We start from the raw sequence: 23,892 nt of genomic DNA, 5'->3' as shown, positions 1-23,892 counted from the left end.
AACGGCTGCCGGGGAGCATCATCACACTAGGATGGGTGCTGGAAGTCATAAGCAGAGGCAACTCTTTGCGTGATGAGTCAGTTTCGGATGAAATAACTTTAATTACATTGCTTTCCGGTTGAGATGTGGTGAAAAATCGTGTCGCAACTAGCAGTTGATAATTCACGACTTATAATAGCCGTTTTTCTGCACGTTTTCCTTGCTTGGATCCGTTAGCGTTAAATGGATAGTAATTAGTGTTGTGATGTTAGTAGTAATTCCAGTTGAATTACTAAAATTTTGTTTTTTTTTTCGGCCGAAGTGTCCAAAGAAAATCATCTGCTTAAAAAAAGTTCCTAATTACACCTACAAATGTTGAACTGAACAAAGCCAAAACGATGAAACTCAATCGAATCCAACTGAGCGCATTCTGATAAACAAATCGGCAATTTTGCCGTTGTCATTTCTGCGAGTTCCTAAGTTAATCGGACAGGAAAGGCCGATTTTAGTCTACCGCTATTTGTTTACAGTTTTTCCGCACGTTCCGCTAAAATTCTATTGCGCGATAGCAAAGTAAAAGATAAATATTGACCACCCCCCGATGACTGGTTTTGATAGCGACTGAGAGAGGGGTACACAAATGAAAACTACAGTGAATCCGATCCGGCTGGCCAATCGACACCAGCTGTCAGTTGTTTGTAACTGTATAAAATCCGCTGAAGAAGCCTAATCGAGGGTGATTTTGCTGACGGGCAGACTTTGATCCGTTTCATGGCTGAGCGATTGTTGATTGCGAAAACACTCTAACGGTTCCGCTGGTCGCGTTATACAACAATGCCCCAATTCGATCGCGTGAAAAATCATGCTGAATTTTACGCTCGTAATTTGCACTGGATTCAACCGAAGAAAGGCCCAAAAAAAAAAACAAAACAATTTATCGCCAACCGCATGGCTTTTTCTTCTATGTTCGGTTATAAAGGCATATATGTAAAAAAAGAAGCACGCAATCGAGCAAATAAATTCAATCACAAAAGGCACGATTTCACCTTTAATTTTCACGCTTAGGTTTGATCATGACAGAACCGTATCATTGCGGAGCGCTTCTCAGTTTGAGCGGATCGCATCCGACGCGGGGCCTGCCGTGCGCCACACGATAAAAACCGAATCAATGTTTAATGTGACAGCGCGGGAAACCGGAAAGCAGCATGAATATTTTACTAGTGACATTTAGTCGCACATAACAAGCAATAAAAAGTGTTTAAACGTTTGTTTTTTTTTCTGACATCGCCGCAACACGTTCACACGCAGGAGAGCGGAAGGGGACTTGGAGGATACAGAGAGCGGGGGGTCTTCGTAATTGTTATGCGAAAAGTTGTGACCCAGTAGAAAATGACAGTGTTTTCAATTTCCACATCTTTCTTTCTTGTATCTGTCTCGTAAAATGTGTGTTTTAATGACGCTATGAAACTTTAAACCCGTTTCGGAATATTTTGCAGAGGATAAAACATGTTTCAAAAAATGTTAATCCGGTAACCAATGTTAATTTGTTATTGCTCATATATTTTAATAAACCCCTCTGAACATCGCCAGGAGAAGTTGTTGAAGGACTCTGGTGAATATTCGACTAAACTTTTCATAAAATAATGCACGAATCTCGCATGTAGATCATTGGATCACTGGTCCACTCTACATTAATTTTGTCATAAGCATATACATATAAACAGAACAGTTGATAACTGTACATTTTTTCTGGGAACTTAAATAAATCCGAGAAGTTTTCAACTAGTTAATCTACTGTTTTAGCTATTGAAATTGAAAAAAAAACTGTACATGCACACATTCCACACAACCCATCCCAGTGCAATTTTTTTCCTTCATCCTTTTGTCAGTGCCAACAAAAAGCATCCACTGGAGAGCCACCTTACGCGACACACTTTTCCTCTATCAGGTTGTTCGAATGTGTCAACTTTAAAGGGCGCTTCCCTTCCAGCCAACCAGACAGACCTTGCGACCTGGTGAAACAATATGGTGGCCAGCCAGCCAGCAGCAGAAGGGCATTGTTTTGTTGACACGCATGATTACACTTGCGAGTTGTTATTTGCTATTTGACAGACAGAAGAGTTGACTTTTGTTCATGCCGAGGTTGCCAGTGACCATCGCATACCAATTGCCGACGGATTGTAGGGAGGACAAGCAGGGGGAATTTCACAGTCCATTGCACCATAATTGGAAAATCAATGTGACAATAATGTGTGTGTGTGTGTGTTTGTTAAATTCACGCCCCACACTTTTGAGCGACAGCGCAGAGAATTTGAATTGAAGCGAATCGATTACAGGGGGAATTTCATACATCCTGGATTGTTTTGAAAGAGTGCATTGTGCGGCTTGACGCGATGATCCAATCCAGAGAGATGACAATTTTCGAATCGCTCAATCGCAACTCCACTGCCATCTGCAAGCGTCAGATAAAAAAGAGCGCGATGTATCTACTAATGACGCAATTTGGCGCGTGAATGAGATAACATTATAAATTGTGATGGAAGAGACGCGCGCACAAACAGCTTATCGTTATTGTTCTGCTTCGTGTCGCCTCATTTGGTTACTTTTATTTGAGTTTTATTACCCGGTTGGATACCCGGTCGGTTTTAAATACCCGGTTGGATACGATTGCATGATTTATGTGAGTAAAAATGAAAGCAGATTTCATCACTTGAAATTAGTTTTTTTTTCTACGGGAAGGTAATAATTTGTGATCATAAAAATCCGTCTGCTGGACTGAGATCGATTTTTACGGTGAAAGCTGGACTATACTGCTCGAAATACAATTATATTAACGATGCAAAATGAAACATGAACGCGATCAAATCAATCATATAATGAATCTAATTAATATTCTACAAAATGTTAAAAGTTATATTTTATAGTATTTTGGACATTATAGCATCACACAGTTCCATTTTCACGTATTGGTTATGAAGAAGAGAGTATCTGTAATTTGAACAAAATCATTCCTTTTCTTCAAGCTATGGTCAATGCATTTTTATTCACTACTACTATATTCTTTCATCAGTTTTTCAGTCTCTAAACAAATAAATACTTACATAATTATGCCTTACTTGCATTATTATGTCTAACGTCTTTACGCTGATCTTTCATTTTTCTTGAATTATTTTATCTCTAGCGCCCTTCTGATTGATCCGTTTCGTAATAAATCTATATTGCCGCTATTCGCATAACAGTCCTTTGTAAAATTTTGCGTTTCCTTGTTTTTTGTGGGAATGGGTACTTTTTGGCATGCTCTTCAAGAATAGCCATTAAAATCGAGATGGGACCAAAACCCTAATTTTACATAGGACTGTTATGCGAATAGCGGCCATATAGAAATTTGCAACCCATCTTCTGTATTCGTACCAACGCACACTGTTTCCAAAGCTGCAAAAACGTGATCGAAATTATTTTGGCCCAAACACATTGATTTTAGAGTCGCAACGTCTTCAGCAAAGTTGTTCCATTAATTATTCTCCATGTTATAGAAGTTGCAATTCCACGATTAATCCACTCAACAGTGAGGAACGAATTTTACTTTTCTCATTTTGGAATATAAAAATAAACTTTGTTCAGCAAAGTTGTAGCAAATTTTAAACGAAACAACTTTGTTGAAGACAGCATAGTTCTATCCATCTATTTAAAATGAATCTTGTGGAGTTTTCCACAGATTACTCCTAAAACATCTTTTTTTTTTCAATTTAATTTTTCATAGTGATTTTCTACAATTGTTCAATGTTCTACAATATTGTTTGTTATAACGAAACAAACAATTTCTAAGAAAGTTTATTTTTATTTTTAATATGTTTTGGTTTGTTTACAATTTTCACTAGAATAATGCACTAAATTACACTAATTACTTTTTAATCAAAAAATAATGATTTTGGAATCATAGCGTCTTCAGCAAAGTTGTTTTATTACTTACTTTTCATTTTTTAGAAGTTGAAATTTTTTTATTTATCTACCTAAAAGTGAGAAACGAATTTATTCTTTTCTTCTTTGTGCATATAAAAATCCACTTTGCTGAGTGAAGTTTTAGCACATTTTATAAGAATCAACTTCGACGAAGACACTATACTACTATTTGCCATTTTAAATGAGCTAAGGTGAAGTTTTCTTTAAAATGCCCCTAAAAATCATTTTTTGTTATAACTTTTTATAGTGATTTTCTACATTTTTTCATTATTCTACAATGTTATTTATTATAATAAAACACACAAGTTCACGGAAGAAAGTTTATTTTGAACCCTTCTTTTGAATTAGTTATTAGGGATTTTTATTGTAATAATGCACTACTTTCAAACATCTACACAAGAAACAGTGAGAGACAAATGCCTATATCTGGATTGAACGATATTTGACTTATACTTAAATAAAGAAATAGTTGAGTCTGCAGATATTTGCAGGTTTTGAAGATATCTGTTAATAAATTAATGCATTGTTTTGATAAAAATCGTCAATAACCAAAGAAATAAGAGAGATAAAAATATACTTTCTTTGGTTAAATACTTTGTTTTGTTATATCAAACAACATTGTGGAACATTGTAAATTGTAGAAAATCACCTCTAAATGTTGAATTAAAAAAAAAGGATTTTTAGTGGCACTCTGTAGAAAACTTCTTAAAGGTTCATTTAAATAGGAAGACAGAAAGTTTCTTATGAAATGTACTACAACTTCGTTCAACAAAGTGAATTTTTATATGCAAAAATGAAAAAGTAAAATTCGTTTCTTATAGCAACTTTTCCAAAATGAAGAATAATTAAAGAATCATCTTTCCTGAAAGCACTACCATGACTCTAGATTCTATTTGGTCAAAATAATTTCGATCACGTTTTTGCAGCTTTGGAAACCGTGTGCAACGTGTTGATATTTTTAAAACTGCATCGAAAGTTAGAATAATTATTCCTAAAACATCTAGGATAGTTGCCCATAGTTATTCAGTTTTCTGAATTTTCGCAGTTATTTTATCAGAGGTTAGGAGTTATAGGTTCCACAGTTATGAGTACCATTCTGTACAACATTCAGAAAAAATTACGAACAAAAGTAGGCTTATATTTTGTACCAACCATGAAGCTTGAGCTTGAGGTTGATGACCGCACATTTGCTCCTGCGTAGTTACTTCTCCGTGATGGAGTCCTTATGGTTGGTTAGGGAAAGGAATGAAGGAAATATCGTACACCAAGTTTACCTTTGCATCTCCAACGAGTGCGACAGAAAGGAAGGTACATGTCCGTAACCGTGGTAATCATGGATTTTTTATACTTTAACTTTCTACGCTTCCTACTGTTCTTCTTTTGAGCCAAATTTTGGAAATTATATTTGCCTGGAGATATCATCCCACTGTGGGTAACACTACATTTTTTTAGAGTTCAGTGCGAGTCAATGTAGGGAAGGGGTGGGAGTTAACCTGAGTATAAACTTAACTCCTTGAGATTGAGCGAGCTCTGCAACCTTAAGCATGTGTAGCTTCCTTTGAAGAATATTTATTCGCAATGAAACCACAAATACACAAAATGACAAGTTAATTTTTTAGTAAAATTAGCGATATGTCTTTTGAATTAACATACAATTTGCTTCCTAGGTAAATAATAATGGTATTTTAATACACAGTTTGACGTAGAACTACGTCTTTGATCATGGTCTCTAGAGGTGTAAAATGAAAATCTAAAATCGGAACAGGGGACGAAATCATATCCAATTTAAAATGCTTACAACTCGGTTAGTTTTGCAATGGATTTCTATCGTTCTTGCAGTAATCGATTGGAAAATTAGCTGCGCATCCACTCAAATGCAGAATATGGCATTATTTATGTCAACCCTTGTCGAGATGTAGCTTTTTACCTGGGGTGACATTGCGCATTTCGCTTCGAGTAACTCGAATCGAGAGAAATCAAACTCGTTTCGAGGTGGCGTTAGTATTACGTATTATTTTCGACACCCCAATTTTATTGCAGTCTATTTCGAGCAAACATTGACTCGAAAATAAATGTCAGATTTGTCTAGGGGCTTTTTTTTTTTCTTCACATAACATTTATTTGACACGGCACAAATACAATTTAATGTTTAACGGCGCCAATTATATCTGATGACTTAAAAACTAAAGCAAATTTTTTATCCTCGCTGCCGACTACGAGCTGAAATTAAGTCTAACTTAAAACTAGCATGGGATTTCCAATCAGTGATTTGTTGTTCAATGGTCGTCTGATAATCGTCGAATGGCATGTATGGATTCGTTCTGCTGAGCCACGATGTCGTGAGTTGGGACAGAGGCTCGTAGTCCTTGGGTCCTGGTTCTATTGTGCGGGGTCTGGTTGCTGGTTTTGTGCTTAAGGTTCAAACGTGTTCTTGTCGTTTTGTTGGGTGTAGACGGAGGGGAACGGGACTAGACTGGGGCGTGGATGGATTTCAGGAAAACGTATATAAGGGACATGTAGGATAGGTCACGGCTCGCCAAGACATCACGAACAGGAACAGCCGGCTGTCTACCCTCGGCCTGCAGGGAAGCTATTAATTTAGACCTGGCGTCACGGTGTACAGGGCATGACCAAACCACATGCTCTATGTCGTGATAACCTTCACCACAGGCACAGATACCACTTTCCCCGAGCCCAACACGACGGAGGAGCGCGTCAAATCTATAGTGATTGGACATAAGCCGGGACATCACGCAAATGAAATCCCGACCTACATCCAACCCCTTGAACCACGGGTTCGTCGATACTTTGGGGATTATGGAATGTAACCACCTTCCCAATTCCCCTCTGGTCCAAGCATTTTGCCAACTGATGATCGTATTCTGACGTACAAGTGCGAAAAATTCATTAAAGGCAATTGGTCTTTCATAAATATCACCGTTTGTTGCGCCCACCTTAGCCAAAGAGTCCGCTTTCTCATTACCCGGTATCGAGCAGTGAGAAGGGACCCACGCTAAGGTAATCTGAGTAGATTTTTCGGATAAAGCACTCAGATGTTCCCGTATTTTCCCCAGGAAATACGGAGAGTGCTTAACATCTTTCATCGATCGGAGAGCCTCAATGGAACTGAGACTGTCCGTAAAGATGAAATAATGGTCCGTGGGCATTTTTTCGATAATCCCTAGGGTGTACTGAATTGCAGCTAATTCTGCGACGTAAACAGAAGCAGGATTATCGAGCTTATGGGAGACGGTTAAATTGTTATTGAAGATACCGAAGCCAGTGGACCCATCAAGAAGTGATCCGTCAGTGTAGTACATATTGTCGCAGTTGATGTTTCGATATTTATTGGAAAAAATTTTAGGGATCTGCTGCACGCGTAAATGATCCGGGATTCCACGAGTTTCTTCTATCATGGATGTATCGAAAAACACAGTAGAATCAGAAGTATTTGATAAGTCGACACGGGTTAATATTTTGGGACATGTGATTGAAATACAATGTCATAAAACGGGTTTGAGAATGAAGTTCGATTAACCTTTCAAAATTTTCAATCACGGGACGGTTCAAGACCTCACATTTGATTAGAATACGAGAAGACAGGCTCCAGAAGCGGTTTTTCAATGGTAGTACTCCAGCTAAAACCTCCAAACTCATCGTATGGGTCGACTGCATGCAACCTAAGGCGATACGCAAACAACGATATTGTATTCGCTCCAGTTTGATCAAATGTGTGTTTGCTGCGGAGCGGAAGCAGAAACACCCGTATTCAATAACAGACAATATCGTTGTTTGGTAAAGCCTTATAAGGTCTCCTGGATGGGCTCCCCACCATTGTCCGGTTATTGTACGAAGAAAATTCACTCTTTGTTGACATTTTTTCATCAGATACCTCACGTGACAACCCCAGGTGCCTTTAGAGTCGAACCAGACACCAAGATATTTGTGTACCAAAACCTGAGAAATCGTTTTACCCATTAATTGTGTTTGAAGCTGAGCAGGTTCATGCTTCCTAGAAAAAACTACTATCTCAGTCTTCTCCGGAGAGAATTCGATACCTAGCTGTAAAGCCCAAGCAGACAAATTGTCCAAGGTATCTTGCAATGGTCCTTGCAAATCGGCAGCTTTGGCTCCTGTAACAGAGATTACACTGTCGTCTGCAAGTTGTCTTATCGTGCATGAATTTGCCAGACATTCGTCGATGTCATTTACATAAAAGTTGTAAAGAAGGGGGCTTAAACATGAGCCCTGGGGAAGACCCATGTGGCTAATGCGAAAAGTTGCCAAATCGCCATGCGTAAAATGCATGTGCTTTTCGGACAACAAATTGTGCAAAAAATTGTTCAAAATTGGAGAAAATCCTTGTCGGTGAAGTTTACCCGAAAGAATGTCAATAGAAACGGAATCAAAAGCCCCCTTAATGTCCAAGAACGCAGACGCCATTTGTTCTTTACGAGCATACGCCAGCTGAATATCTGTTGAAAGCAACGCAAGACAATCATTCGTCCCTTTGGCACGGCGGAAGCCAAATTGAGTTTCTGATAGTAGACCATTTGATTCGACCCAGTGGTCTAAACGACGGAGTATCATTTTTTCCATCAATTTCCGGATACAGGATAGCATTGCAATCGGCCTATAAGAGTTGTGATTAGAAGCTGGTTTCCCTGGTTTTTGGATGGCGATCACCTTCACTTGCCTCCAATCCTGCGGTACAATGTTTTGCTCCAGGAACTTATTGAACAAGTTCAACAAGCGCCTCTTGGCATTGCCGGGTAGATTCTTCAACAAGTTGAATTTGATTCTATCTAATCCAGGCGCGTTATTGTTACAGGACAGGAGGGCAACTGAAAATTCTGCCATCGTAAAAGGTGATTCTATCGCGTCGTGGCCCGGAGACGCATCGCGAACAATATTTTGCTCAGGAACAGAGTCCGGACATACTTTCCTGGCAAAATCAAATATCCACCTACTTGAAGACTCCTCGCTTTCGTTGACCGTTACGCGATTCCGCATTCTTCGGGCTGTGTTCCAAAGAGTGCTCATCGATGTCTCCCTCGACGTCTCGTTCACGAACCGACGCCAATATCCACGTTTCTTTGCTTTAGCCAAGCTTTTAAGCTTGGTATCAAGCTCCGAATACCGTAAATAGTCGCCAGGTATACCTCCCGTCTGGTAGGCCTTAAACGCGTCGGATCTTTGCGTGTAGACATCGGAGCACTCTTGGTCCCACCACGGAGTGGGAGGCCGTTCTTTGATCGTTACGCCGGGATATTTCTTCGTTTGGGCTTGCAACGCGGCGTCGAGAATCGAGCCCGCGAGGAGGTTGTATTCTTCAAGTGGTGAATGATGTTGAATCGACTCGACCGCTTTTGAAATCATTTCCTCGTATAACTTCCAATCGACATTTCGTGTGAGGTCATACGGAATGTCAATTGGTCGCATGCGAGTTGACCCGTTAGTAATTGAAATAAGAATAGGCAGATGGTCGCTACCGTGAGGATCGAGGATTACCTTCCATGTGCAATCCAACCGTAGCGACGTCGAACATAAGGATAGATCCAAAGCGCTTGGGCGCGCTGGAGGTTTCGGGATACGTGTCATTTCACCGTTGTTTAAAATAGTCATGTCGAAGTCATCGCAAAGGTTATAGATTAAAGAGGAGCGGTTATCATTGTATGGGGAACCCCAAGCCACGCCATGAGAGTTGAAGTCTCCCAAAATCAAACGTGGCGAGGGAAGAAGTTCTATTAAATCAAAGAGCAGCCGTTGCCCAACCTGTGCTCTGGGGGGAATATATATTGAGGCAATACAAAGCTCTTTACCTTGTATTGTCATTTGACATGCGACAACTTCGATGCCTGGAATCGAGGGGAGGTTAATACGATAGAAAGAATAGCACTTTTTAATCCCTAAAAGTACTCCTCCATATGGGGTGTCTCGATCAAGGCGAATAATATTAAAATCATGGAAGTTGAGATCAATATTTGAAGTAAGCCAAGTTTCACAAAGGGAAAATGCATCGCAGTTGTTTTTATTTATCAAAACTTTAAACGAATCAATTTTTGGTAAAATACTTCTACAATTTCACTGTAAGACAGAGATAGAATCCTTCATATACGCAGTTGAATTAGGCATCGAAGGATACAATCGCTGCAAGGAGAGGCCATTGGGCAGTCAACTGCTTCAAAAATGATCTAACTGTTGGGAGGAATGCTGTAAGAAAAATTTTAATTGGATCGGGTACATTGAAAGTTTCAAAAATCCAGTCCACAATGTCAGAAAATTTCACTAATCCAGAGTTTGTTTCATCAACTGGGAGTGTAAAAGGAGCAACTGGGGTTTTAGATGTTCCTGGCAGTGCTGGGAACTCCTTCTGGGACTTTAAATTTGCCAGCCCAGGAGGAGTTTGCTTCGGTTTTTCCGCAGCACTGTTTGGTTTGTTTGTAACTTTCATTTCACTTTGAGAAATCTTAGGACCTTTTCTGGGAAGTTTAGGAGAGGAAATATTTTTCCTCTTTCTAGACTCCCCAGGATTGGCGAAAGATGCTCCCGCTGGTGAATCGTCAGAATCGGTTTCATCAGAGGACAACAGATCGAAGGGGTTCGAAGTAACGGGAGAAGTGGTAACGGTCTTCTTCAGCATGTCAGCGTAGGAACGCTTTGAACGCTCTTTGAGAGACCGTTTTATTTTATCCCTGCGCTGCATGTACACCGCACATGTCGAGAGATCATGCAGATTTTCTCCGCAGTGAATACACTTTTCAGCGTTAACACTGCAAGAATCTTCCGCATGAGACTCCCCACACTTGCCACAACGTGCCTTATTGCAGCAGTAGGCGGCTGTATGGCCTAACTGCTTGCAATTCAGGCAGTTCATGACGCGGGGCACGTAGAGCCTCACAGGGAGACGAACCCGGTGGATCGAGACGTGGCTTGGTAGTGCAGACCCGGCGAACGTAACTCGAAACGAGTCTGACGGAGTGTATACTGTTTTGCCACCGATGATCGATGCTGACCGCAATTGCTTGCAGTCGAGCACCTTTACTTCGGGACACGTTTTGTTCTTAAAGCACCCTTTGGCACTTTGCAGTATACACTCGACGGACAGACTCGAATCGGTTATGACACCGTCGATCTCCACGTCTCGTGCGGGTATGTAAACGCGATACTCGCGTGTGAAGAGCTCAGAGCAAGCTATATCGTTGGCCTCTTTCAGGTTACCGACCACGACACGGAGCTTGTTAGGCCGGACCTTGGAAATTTCGGTCACGCCCTTGTACTCCTTCATCAGGTCTTTAGAAATCTGCAAGAGGTTCAACTTTTTCGATTTCGGTCCTGCCTTTGGCCGAAAATAAACAGTATAGCTGCCCTGGGCTCCGTCTGGGTAAAGCCTGGGGCGAGGGGGGACTGAAGAATGAACAGGGGAGGGGGTAACAGAAGGGTCAGGGTCAGAGGGGTTCGGGGATGGTGGCGCGGGAGGCGAGGGATCTACATCCATCGTGCTAAGTCTAGCGCACTAGCGCTGACAAGAACACGTACCTTTTTATTTCTCCCTTCCAGTAAGGTTGGTTGTCCGATCGTTCGAAGTAGCAGCCGTTACAGCCAGCAGCACCAATACAGCAGCACCAAACAGCCACCAGCAGCGAGCCAGGTGTGAGATCACTCCACACAGCGATACAACTCGCTGACACTGATGGCTTCTTCTTTTTCCTCGTTTGTGTCTCGTCCACTGCTGTAGCACAATCCAGCCAGCAGCCAAATCGGCTTACGCACCAGCTGGCAGTCACGATGCGAAACAGTTGCACAAAGGCACGACCTTGAACCCGGATTTATTTCACTTGACCAGGCAAACAATGCCAACACTTGTTCACACGTCTTTTGTTTTATACTCTATCGGACCGATCACCAAACACGTCCAGTACTGATGCGTGTTCGGCACAGAATGATGTCTAGGGGCTTGACAACTTTGTTTTCATGAAAAATATTTCGGTAATATTTTACGATATCGGCTGATAAATTTTGATATTTATCGTTTATCCGACACATTGACATCACACTGACGCTTAATAATGCAACAATAAATACTTTGTAATAGCTAATATTGGAAATATTCCACCATATATCAAAAGTGTCTTGCCCCTAGAGATTGGTATTTTTCACGTTTATAATAAGATGTGTCCTTAAAGCAAAATATTAATCTTTGAATGTTTTTCTACGATTCTTCTAGTGACGAAAATGGTTATAGGAATATACAAAGACGTAAACAATAAGATATGAGTATTTGGCTTACATTAAAATGAAACAAAGTTAGTTATTTTCTGATGCAAAAGAATTTTTTTCCATGGTTTCGTCAACGTTTCAAGATAAGGCGGGGAGCACTCAAACCTATTTTAAGTACAATATTTCCCTCCAAACTGCACTAGTACAATTCCTGCTCCGTTAAAGTTAGCCCCTACTTTGAATCTCCTCGCTAGTGCACCCTACCAAATTAATGTTTTTTCCGCTCCACAAATGTTTAGTGAAATTATTTATGTTTTAGTCAACAAACTTAGGTACAAACGAATGTCTTCAACCTATCGACCATTTTTTATCACTTTCGAGCTAAAAAATGCTCGATCAAACCATTACGTAATGCCAGTTTTGCTCGAAGATAAACTGCAATAATACGCCATCCACTCGTTCCGAGCTCGATTCGAAATCGGCAATGTCAAATGTGGTCGAAACGAACAGAAATCAGTCGAAACGAAATGCGCAATGCCACCCCTGGATTGATCGCCTGGACCTGGATTGAAGCTTGTCTTCCCTAGCACGGCCGACAGAATTATATACTTAGTAAACCGGAAATGTACTCTTTTGACTATATGAGAGCCTGTCTCTGCTCAGATATATCGTTTTACTAGTAGATGATGACTAGGGCGTTTATTTTAGATGTTAGGTGATGCCATATGGCATCATTCGTCGGAAATAGGTTAGCTTTGTTCTAGAAAAATGTTTTCTGTCTTCAAGGATTCAATTTTTGGTACGAGGAGAAACGTTTTATCCAACTCCGAACGATTGATATCCCTGTATAGAATAGAAAATATTCACGAATTTCCAAAGTATAATTGCTGCACTGAAATTAAACGCGTATGTTGTAATTCTCACTACTACGAATTTTGTTTTCAAATACGAATTATTTTTAAGCGATTGTTTGTGTGCTAGCGGAGCTTACAGATGTGCAGAATGCCCCAGATAAAAAGATTTCGACAACTCTTGCTGCGAAGCTTTGTGCGATGTTCCAGTGTACCCTCCTTTTGATTGATTATACGTCATTTGAATATGCTTCCTTACTTTAATTGTGCCTTTTATTTTTAAGGGGCGATCCACATTCCACGCGAACAGTTTGAGAGAGAAGGTATGCGAAATGCCCACGGTCCATACAACAAATTTAGAATTAATATGAGCAGTCGTTCACAGAGAGGGGGGCGGGGGGGTTTCAAAAACCGGTGCACGTGAGTGGCCCTTAAGAAGTATTCGACAGTAGAATGACCACATATAGCAAAGCATGTTTTTTGAAATAGATTACTTCTCTCAGGAAGTTCGGCTATATAGGGATGTGAAATGAAAATCTAAAACCGAAAAAAGTGAAAAATATGTCCAATTTCAAATGCTAATAAATCGATTAGTATTTGATGGATTTCCTTCGTCCTTGCAGCAATAGATTGGAAAATCTTCCAAGATTCTTCCCAAATGCAGATAATTGTAATTTTATTTTTCAAACTATTGTACTATTGAAAATAATCAAGCCTTGTCAAAACGAAAACTTCGGCCTCTGATTGGTCGTTATATGATTGCTTCCCAAGCACGGTCGACAGAATCATAGACCTTGCCATTTGAAATGTGCTATTTGGCCTATATAAGAGCCTGTTTCACCCGAAGCCGCTCATTATAATTCTAGACTGCAACAACAGCAGTCCTCCCTTAGCAGCAGCAGTAGATACAGCAGCAGTAGCAGTGCAGCGTACAACGGCCACAGCTGTGGTATGGCAACGGATAGCGGAGCGCGTCTTAGCGTCGATAGCAGGACCAGGTGATGCAGGGCAGCAGATACCAATGGCAACGGAAGCGTCCACTGCTGTGGCAACGGGGATAGCGCAGCGGTTGACGTTGGTCTCAGCATCTATACAAGCAGGGCCAGCTGATGCAGTGTGGCATTTTAGTGAAATGCTATCTCTGAGCGATAGCAGGCAGCAAATGCATACAATGAAAAGAACGTTCTGGAAAGCTTTTCAGTGTTTATTTTCTCCCAAGGAATACTTTATTCGCACTGCCAGTGATAACGCAAAGATGTGATCGGCATCTTATCAAACATTGAATTAAACAACAAATTGTCCTTTTCAGGATGAAATAAAAACCTAATTGAAGAGTTAATATTATCTCTTAAATCAATTTACACTTTCAAGAAATTTGGAACAGATACATATTTGGCTTCATCTCCGTGTCTCAGGACGTACTGAATTATTTTTTCCTTTAGTCATGAGCACAACATCCGAAAAGCTTTTATTTTCAGCATAAAAAATATTTTTTCGCATAATTGAAATTCAAAAATTATCAAGTCCAAATCATGACAAGCAACTATATTATTGAGAATGGTCAATCCTTGTTGAAGCGCGAAATTTGACTGATCTGATTAGTCTTTAAGGTGAAACCTCATTGAATCCAAAAATGGCCGACTTCGAGTCACCACTTCGAATTTTCGAAAGCACAAGACTCGGAAACAGTTAAGGCTTTCCCTGTGAAAATGCTATTTTATGTTGAAATAAAATTTTCAAAAGGAACACAATGAGTATTTCCGAGTCTTGAGCTTTTGAAAATTCAAAGTCTTGACTCGAAGTTGGCCATTTTTGGATTCAATGAGGTTTCACCTTGATATGATTGCTTCCCAAGCACGGTCGAAAGAATCATAGACCTTGCCATTTTAAATTTGCTATTTGTCTGTATAAGAGCAAGGATGGGAATTATCGACTGAAATGGCTATCGATAGTTATCGATGATTTCCTATTACTATCGATAGGTTTTTCATCCCAATATAAGAGCCTGTTTCAGTCGAAGCCGCTTATAATAGTTCTAGACAGCGACAACAGCAGTCTTCCCTTAGCAGCAGCAGTAGCAGTGCAGTGGATACCAGGCGGATAGCGGCCACAGTTGTGGCATGGCAATGGATAGTGCACTAGTTGAAGCGGATCTCAGCATCGATAGCAGCTGGGCCAGCTGATGCAGGGACAGCGGATACCAATAGCTGCGTATAGCGTCCAAAACATGAGCATGGCTACGGATAGCGTAGAAGTTGCAGCGGGCTTAGCATCGATAGCAGCTGATGCAGTGAGGCACTTTAGTGAAATGCAGTTTCTGTGCGATAGCGGGCACTAGTTAATGCATTCAATGAAAGGTTGACTCATTTTGACAACACATGAGCCGTCTAGTTTTGAGTGTTAAATCAGCTTTTCACTGTTTATTTTATCACAAGGAATACTTTATTCGCACTGTCAGTGATAACGCCAAGATGTGATCGGTATCTTATCCTATATTGAATTGAATAACAAATTAAAAAATGACTGACACGCAAGCAGCCGGGCTTTCTTGTAAAAGTATTCTATAGTATTCATCCTTGCGGTCGCGGCTTTGCACGCAAACCTCCTGTGATTTTTTGGAATAAAAATACTGACTGAAAGCCGGAAATCAACTTCAAACACCATTTTAAATTACCAGAAGGCAAAAACAGCCTATGGTCAAATATCCAGAGGCCGAAAATCAACTCCTAATAATATTTATATTAAAATGGTGATTCCAGATTCCTGCTAAACAGCCGTAGATGACCTAAAATGAATAGAATTTCAATATGGGTGTTTCCAGAGCCCATAAGTCAAAAATCAACTTCCGATGGTATTTTCAAATCAAAATTGGGGACTTTCAGTTTCTGGAAAACAACTCAAATGGTCAATTAGTGGAACCTGGATGATGCCCAGAGACCGAAACTTAAGTAGAAGCCATTTTGAATTCCAAATTAGAAAAGAAGTCCCCCGTGACGATTGTATTTTGGTTGCGGTTAGGTTAGCATTTTACCAATTATTCTTCGCACTTATTCTTTTTACTACATTACTTACTTTCACGATGTTCAACAGTTATGACTTTTCAAAGTAGATACTATTTGAGCAATCCGGGAAAATGCATTTGTTTTTTTGTCGAAGAAAATTAGCAATTCTAAGGTGTCGTACACAAATTACGTAACGCATGAAGGGAGCAGGGGGGTTGAGTCAGCGTTACTTATTGTTACATAAGGGGAATCGGGGTAGTTGAGACAGTTACGTAACTGAAATGTTTCCTCAAAATTGAAAATTTGGAGTGGGGTCAGGTTGTTCCGCGTTACGTATTTTTAGGGGGGGAATCAAAACGAACGTTACTTATTGTCACATAGGAGGTGGGGAGGGGGTCTGAAATCTAGATTTCTAGCGGTACGTGATTTGTGTACGATACCTAATTTTAAAATCTATTGATATTATACTGCCGTTCCAAGCATAACTGTCCCAGCATACATAAGGTTTGTGTAGAACATGGGACAACTATTCTTGGAACGGCAGTATAGTATAGTTCAATAACCGATAAATAATTCCCACAGCAGTCGAACTTTTCGTGTTATTTGAAACCTTGATTCCAAATCCATTTTTAATATACAGGGGCGAGTTTATGCATAACATACAACTCAAAAATCGTACTTTAATTTCTTCAATCAGTTGCATACATTGTATATATTTGTTGTTGATTTTTTTTTAGGTAGAGAAAGGAAAAATCATCATTCCATGGCTTAACTAGAGTATCATTCGGCATGCATTACATAAAAAAAGATTATTGACGAAGTTTGAATAAATACAAGTCTGTTCAAACACAGATGGTAAATAAACCGTTCTTGGTGATCAAATGAGTCATATCGGGCTCAAAGCTGTTGGTTTTCCTTTGTTTCGACTAAGGGCGGATAAAATTTTCCATCCCCCACTCGTCAGTCATCTTATTTGTTATCAATAATGTAAAACAACAAGAAACACAAATACAGCCGCAATTCTCGCCGGCACCGATCGGGTCGCGATCCTCGCGGTTGCCGAATGTCAAAGCTATCAGTTTATTTTGTTTTAATTTGTTCATCCATTTTAAACATTACACGAAACGAGGGCCGTTCGGGGTGGTGGTGGCAACGATGGCGTGTGCAGGTTTCTTTGATTGGCACGCGTAAGATCTTTTTCTTATTTTTCATCTTCTACAGCGAGGCCTTTGCGTTGAGAATATTTTTATTTCCCTACGGGAAGGTACAGTACGGCTCTTCTCTTGCGTTTCAAGTAAATCGTTTAATTGGAAGCCTCGGTTGGGCCGGGTTGAAATCGCATTTGTTTGTTTGTTGTGTAAGTTATTGGATAGCTTACAACAAGTTGATTCGACTGTGCTGCCGACTGCTGGCACAGACCCGTGGGAGTTCAGCTCGCGGAAGTTGACTGTACAATTGGCCCGCGTTGTTTCTAGAACCAATTTGGTACAATGTGACACAACCCGGCTTATCGCTGGAGTATCATCAGCGCTGTGGCATTGCTACCTTCGTTCGCCACCGCATCGGCCATCGTCCGAGCAGGCAAAAACTGCATATGGAACAAGTCCTCCCACGGTCGAATGTCTTGAGAGGGAAACCTCGCGATCGGCAGGCTCGGCATTGGAATTCTCAAGCCAAGCCAGCCAGCAGTGCTGGAATGTGCGTAATTGAACCCATAGGTTGCCGAGTGCCAATATTAATGGGTGAAAACACAAAAGATGCCCATAACCTTCGGCGATGGTCGCGCTTTGCGTTTCGAAATAACCGTTGGGACGCAAACGCACCACTCTCAGAGGTACCGCAATTAGCATACAATTCGTGGCGTGCACATGATACGATGCTGGGGATGGGGCGAGAGATTCCGAACACGCCTGACATGGCACTTACCGGGGTTTGACCTTTACTATGATGCGATAATTTCAGAAGCTAGTTTGGACACGTCTATATGGTAGCGCTTCAACTCGAGAAGCAACACCTGAGGACCACTTATCCGCAGCAAATTGCGCCTTGCAGCTAACTTAACTCACGCTCTTGTCTTGTCGTGGGACAAAGCAAAACAATTACCTCCGATTGATTCAATCGTAAATAATCAAATTACCCTTACCTAACCACCTTTCTTAACCACCCACTTCACATTGAGCAGTGAATTTGCCAATTTTCGCCACTTACTTAAACCAGCACCAAACACTTGAGGTCCTCCATTGGCATTGATTTTCGATTCGATTTAATTGTTTTCTCCCTTCGCCCACCGTATCGTAATTGATCTTGTTGCCAATCGGATCGAAACACAACGGATTGTACCATATATTATTCCAACGCAGTTTACATACATTTTCAAGTATCTACCGGCACTGCACTTGCCACAGAAAGTAAATCAGTAGACCACGAAAAGTGTTTTTTGTGTACAAGTAATACGATCATCACCAGGTACTCTCGACTCGATGGATGAAAGGCGCGCGCGCAATGTTACTGCGTGAGAGGAATTCAAGCCGTTTTGCATTCCATGTCTGTTTCTCGTCGTCGACGGCGACGTCGTCATCAACCTCATCCTCATCGATAAAACAACATTGCATCAAGTGAGAAGTGTGTTTCTGTGCCGTTTTTTTTTTGCTTGCTTGTTTTGTTTTTGCTCGGCGATACTTTTCGCTGCAGCTGCAGAAGAAAGCACAAATCGGACTTCAAGCAAGCAAATACGGGTCAATTGCGGTGGGCGGTTTGTGTATTATGTAAGGCGCAACCAGATTTGCACAGCCTCCTCCTTACCAGACGGATTGTGATAATGATCGACAATTTCACGATCGAATTATATGTTTACTGATCGCTAGGAGGCTTTTTTTGTTCAAAGTTGAGTGGCCGCGCTGCGGTTGCAGTCCTACCGCACAAGAAGCCAGCTTTCGTTTTGTATACACTAACAATAATCTAACACATTTTTAATGATTTTTAAACGGGCTAAAATTGATAAGTGCTGCTTACGGCGGGCATTACAGATTCAATTCAGTACGACAAATATTGAATTACTAATACCTTATTCGATAATAATACGTGATACATTAGACCCTAACGGATATTGAATGAACATTTGCTACTTTGAATGAGTAGATAAAAAAGACGGCTGACGGTGATAAGTAAAATTGTGTAGCCCAAATTAAAATTACTTTTACTACAAATAAGTTTCTCTTAGTTCAAGTGAAAAAGCGAAAAGTTAAATCAACTCTTTTTTCTAGCTTCAACGTTCATTCATATGATGAAGGATTATAATTTATTTAAAATCTAGGAGCAAAATTATTTCTATTTTTTTATTTTGACATTCCTAAAACGGTATGAACCAAGCTGAGACATAAGGCAAACAAACCATTTTGTCACGTTAGTGGTTTTTTGTGATGTCGTTATTAGCAGAAAATGTTATTTTTCTCATTTTACTCAAAGAAAACGGAGGCTGAAGCGCATCGAGAGTTGGAAAAAGGTTACGAAAATGCTGCTCTAAGTGGAACAACGTGCCGTGATTGGTTCCACCGTTTTTAATACCGTAATCCCGTTGTAGGAGTAAGCGTGAAGGAAGGCCAAAACCATTCGAAGACGCTGAATAAAAGGCTTTGTTGGATGAGGAGCCATGCCAAAAATAGGATCAACTTGTTTTGATATTGGGTGATATTGGGAGTTAACAGCCAAGCAATTTCTAAATGATTGAATGCTTTGGGATTTAATCAAATAATAAAAACTTGAAATGATTTGAAACCAAAGCACGCTGAGCGTCCTTTTTTTTCTTGTGAATAACTGCTCCAGTGGCAAAAAAGGAAGGGTTTTCTTTTACAAAAAGTGATGAGTGATAAAAAATGGATTCATTACAGCAATCCAAAGAAACAAAAATCTTGGGGACTCCCCGATTATACTTCTACATCATCGTCTGTTTTTGGTGGGACTAGGATGGTGTTATTTATAACAAGCTGTTGAAACCAAACAAAACTATCACTTGGGAACGGTATCGACTACAACTAATGCGATTATGCCAAGCATTGCGCGAAAAACGGGCAAAATACGAGCAGGAGTACGAAAAAAGTTGTTCTTTTTCATGACAACGCTCGACCTCATACTGCAAAAGTCGTTGAAACTAGTATACAAATGCTTAAATGGGAAGTCCTACCTTACCTACCGTATTGTCCAAATATTGTGTCTTTTATTGTAGCTCTGCCAGAAAGATGGGACAAAGTTGTAGCTAACGATGAGTAATACAATGAATCATTTGTTAAAAACAAAGGCGAAAAGTAAACTGAGCATTTAATAATAGGCTTTGGAAAATTTTTGTTATAAAAAAAATGTTTTTTAGACTTTATATGTTAATATTCTAAAAGTGTTATATTTTTTTTGGGTTTTTTTCACTAATCATATTATTTGGTGTATTTTAAAGATATTTATAACTTTTGAAACGAAATTTTTAGAAATTTTATAAATGTGATAGAATCTTTAGGTTTTTCTGTATTATTTCACAAATTTCATAAATTTTACTAAGTCCATAAATTTTATAGGTTTTATGGATTTTAAAAGAGTTTTTAAAGATTTTGCAGACTTCATGTGAATTCTTTAGACAAAAGGTTTTTTTCGGTGTTATAGATTTTATAAATTTTACTTATCTTGGAAATTTGATTAATTGCATTGTTTTTAATAGCCCTTTGAAAATTTTGAAGATTTAAGATTTTGAAACTTTTAATTTTATGTGTCAACAAACAATGAAGTTTATGAAGATTATAACAATGAACATTTTGAAAATTGCATTTCAAAGAAAATTAGTCAAGGATTCTATAAAAAATCAATTTAGAGCGACAATGTTGCCAGATTTGATTATTTTGTACATTTGAAAATTCATTTCGCGTTTCCGGCAAAAAAATATGGTCTAATTTTGAATTTGACAGTTCCATCGTATTTCTGAGAAAGTTTTACACCAAAAACACTTATGACACAGAGGTACTCGAGCAAAACTCGAGTTCGGCAAATGCAGCCATTTTGATTTTAAATTTGATAATTTCATCATGTTCCTTGGAAACATTCACATAACAAACAACTATCATCCCGAGGTAATATGAGCCAATCTCTAATTTTATTTTAAATTTGATGGTTTCATCGTATTTCTTGAAAAATTTTACGTAAGAAACACTTATCACCCCGTGGTAATAAGAACCAATCTCGAGATATAGCATTTTTACGAAAATAGTTCTGAATTCCGTAATTATTTTTCGTAAAAATGTTATATCTCAGGATAGACTCATATTACCTCGGGGTGGTAGGTGTTTCTTACGTAAAATTTTTCAAGAAATACGATGAAACCATCAAATTTAAAATAAAATTAGCTGCATTGGCCAAAATATGCAAAATTTAATTTTTAAATACAAATAATCTATCTGGCAACACTGCCGGTCAAAAACAATATTTTTTCTGGATTCCTTGGTTTATTTTCTTCAAAATTCATCTACCACTATTTTTTGGGTTTCTTACGTCCATAAATTATACAATAAAATAATTACGAAGTTTTTTCGTAAAAATGTTATATCTCGAGATTGGCTCATATTACCTCGGGATGATAGTTGTTTCTTATGTGAAAGTTTCCAAGAAACACGAAGAAATTATCAAATTTGAAATCAAAATGGCTGCATTTGCCGAAAAATGTAAATTAAGTTTTCAAATACAAAAATAAATTATCTGGCAACACTTCCGGTCAAAACTTATATTTTTTCTGGATTCCTTGGTTTATTTTCTTCAAAAATCATCTATCAGTATTTTTCGGACATCTTACGTCTATGAATTGTAAGAAAAAGAAAAAAGAGATTTTTGACTAAAATTGCGTGACTTTGCAATAAAGAGGGGGGTCCTAGAGAGCGGGGGGTATTCCAATCGACACCAAAATTGGGATTTTTCCAAATAGACAGTAGATGAATAATTCCCTCAACTTTGAGCAAAATCTGTGATGGTCGTGTCCAAGTGGCATGTACATTTCGTATGGAATGACCCATAAGTAAGTGTATATATTTGAAGGAAATTAGATAAGGAAAACAGGGAATATTTATATTTTGACCAGAAGTGTTGCCAGTTATTTGGATATCCAAAGAAAAGTTTTATTTGTAATTTGGTATTTTGAAATTCTACCTTGAACATAACAGAGAAATGTTTTTTTTTATTTATGGAGTTTTTTCTTGGAATAGGTTCTGAAAAAGACCACTGTGAGGTGGTCCAATCGGCACTAAAGTTGGGATTTTTGCAAAGTGACCTTATATGAACAATTCTTTAGACTTTGAATCAAATATCGTTAGCATGAGGTGTGCACAGTTAAGATGAAATGGCCCGTAAGTGTTTCTATCAAAACTTATGTGGCGAGTTGGTAATCAGGAGCGGCGTACATCAGAGAGCCTCGAACATTTTGATAAAATACCACACAAGAGAAATCATGTATAAGATTTTTGTATTTTTTATAATAATTTTGTCACAAAAGAAATGACATAAAAACATCCCTCAATATTTTTCAGAGAAATAAAATGTGTGAATCTACATAATAAGACAAAACTTGACTGAATTCAAACATAGAAGGTAAAACCAATCGATTCTACCAAGTGTTCCACAAAGCTGTGAATTTAACCACCACATTCGGTCAAACCACAATCTATTCAATCACAAATGAATAACGATGACTGGTAACCGGTTGACGTAACACGGTTTAGGATAATCAAACCATACACCGGGAAAAGAAATACATACTTAAAAAATACACATTGCCATGTTTGATGATCGGTTGGTGATCAGCGTCGGGTAACAACTAATGGAGGCTAAAAATGCAACCTTTCATTAACCCGAAAACGGCGTTCGTAGCGAAAATCTGCTTCTGCAGCGAGAAAGAAAGGTTGTTTGCTGGTGAAGTCATGCCGTGTCGTACCGATCGCGCTGCTGCATCATCATAATCGCGCATATAAGGTGGAATTATGCACCGAGTGAATGTGGCCGAGGCTGACGATGCCACGCCGACGTCTGGTTGTTATTGATGGGCAACGAGGGGCGATTTATCATAATGTATAACCAAGTGTTGCTGTTTCTCTTGGGGGTTGCTGAAGGAGCTCAAGGGTTGGCGTGGTGAATGCTGAAATAAAAGTGCTTCTCATGAACAACGTGAACGATGACTCCGAAATGCATCAACTGGGATAGGGTGGGAAAATGGTAACTAATTGTTACTTTAGTACCTTCGCTTGGGAAAACATGTGAAGCCATTTGGAAATAGTTGAACCATTTGTTTTTTAGTAGTACACGAAGAAAGTCTGCAATCATCAAATGGAGTGCTTAGCGATACTAAACATCGTACAACCACGCCTTTACACACGTGGTGATTAGTCTGACCCACCTATTAAAGGGTGCTAACACGTTGTTCGATCGGTTGTTCTACATACGAGCATGAAAAAGTACATGCTCCTCTTCAACACCTCGTAATTCGAGTGAACTTAAATACTTTACAAATTGCTAACGTTCGCCTTTTTCCGTCCATACATCGGACATCGCTCACCCGTAGCGTAAAATGTTTACACAGCAATTAAACTAATGTGTGATGCTCTAGCCAATCCAGCCACGCCAAGCCAAACTGAACCAGTAAGTCAGTCAGCCGATCGGTAGGTACCATAATGCTTATAGCTCTGCTCTGCTAGTAGTACTTCAACGATTTAATGGTTAGGCGGATGTAAGAAATAGCAGCCCAGCAGTGAAGCGAAGTTGTGTTTGGGAAGCAAAGCGGAAACGGGCACCTGGCGTGGAACATTAATCTAAGCAATAGCGCGTCGATTGAAATTGGGAAGAGAGCTCCGATACTGCAAACT

At 39.5% G+C, this 23,892-nt stretch overlaps 1 protein-coding gene across 7 annotated transcripts in view; it reads right to left on the bottom strand.

Annotated features, from left to right (window-relative positions):
• The window catches only part of LOC129723869 (SH3 and multiple ankyrin repeat domains protein 1), a 298,799-nt gene that overhangs the window by 58,940 nt on the left and 215,967 nt on the right, over nt 1-23,892 (bottom strand). The gene's annotated exons all lie outside the window — the stretch shown is intronic.

The sequence above is a fragment of the Wyeomyia smithii genome, chromosome 2 (genome assembly GCF_029784165.1).
Source record: "Wyeomyia smithii strain HCP4-BCI-WySm-NY-G18 chromosome 2, ASM2978416v1, whole genome shotgun sequence".
NCBI lineage: Eukaryota > Metazoa > Arthropoda > Insecta > Diptera > Culicidae > Wyeomyia > Wyeomyia smithii.
Note: the sequence above shows the minus strand (reverse complement) of the source record. Positions and strands in the feature narration are given on the sequence as shown.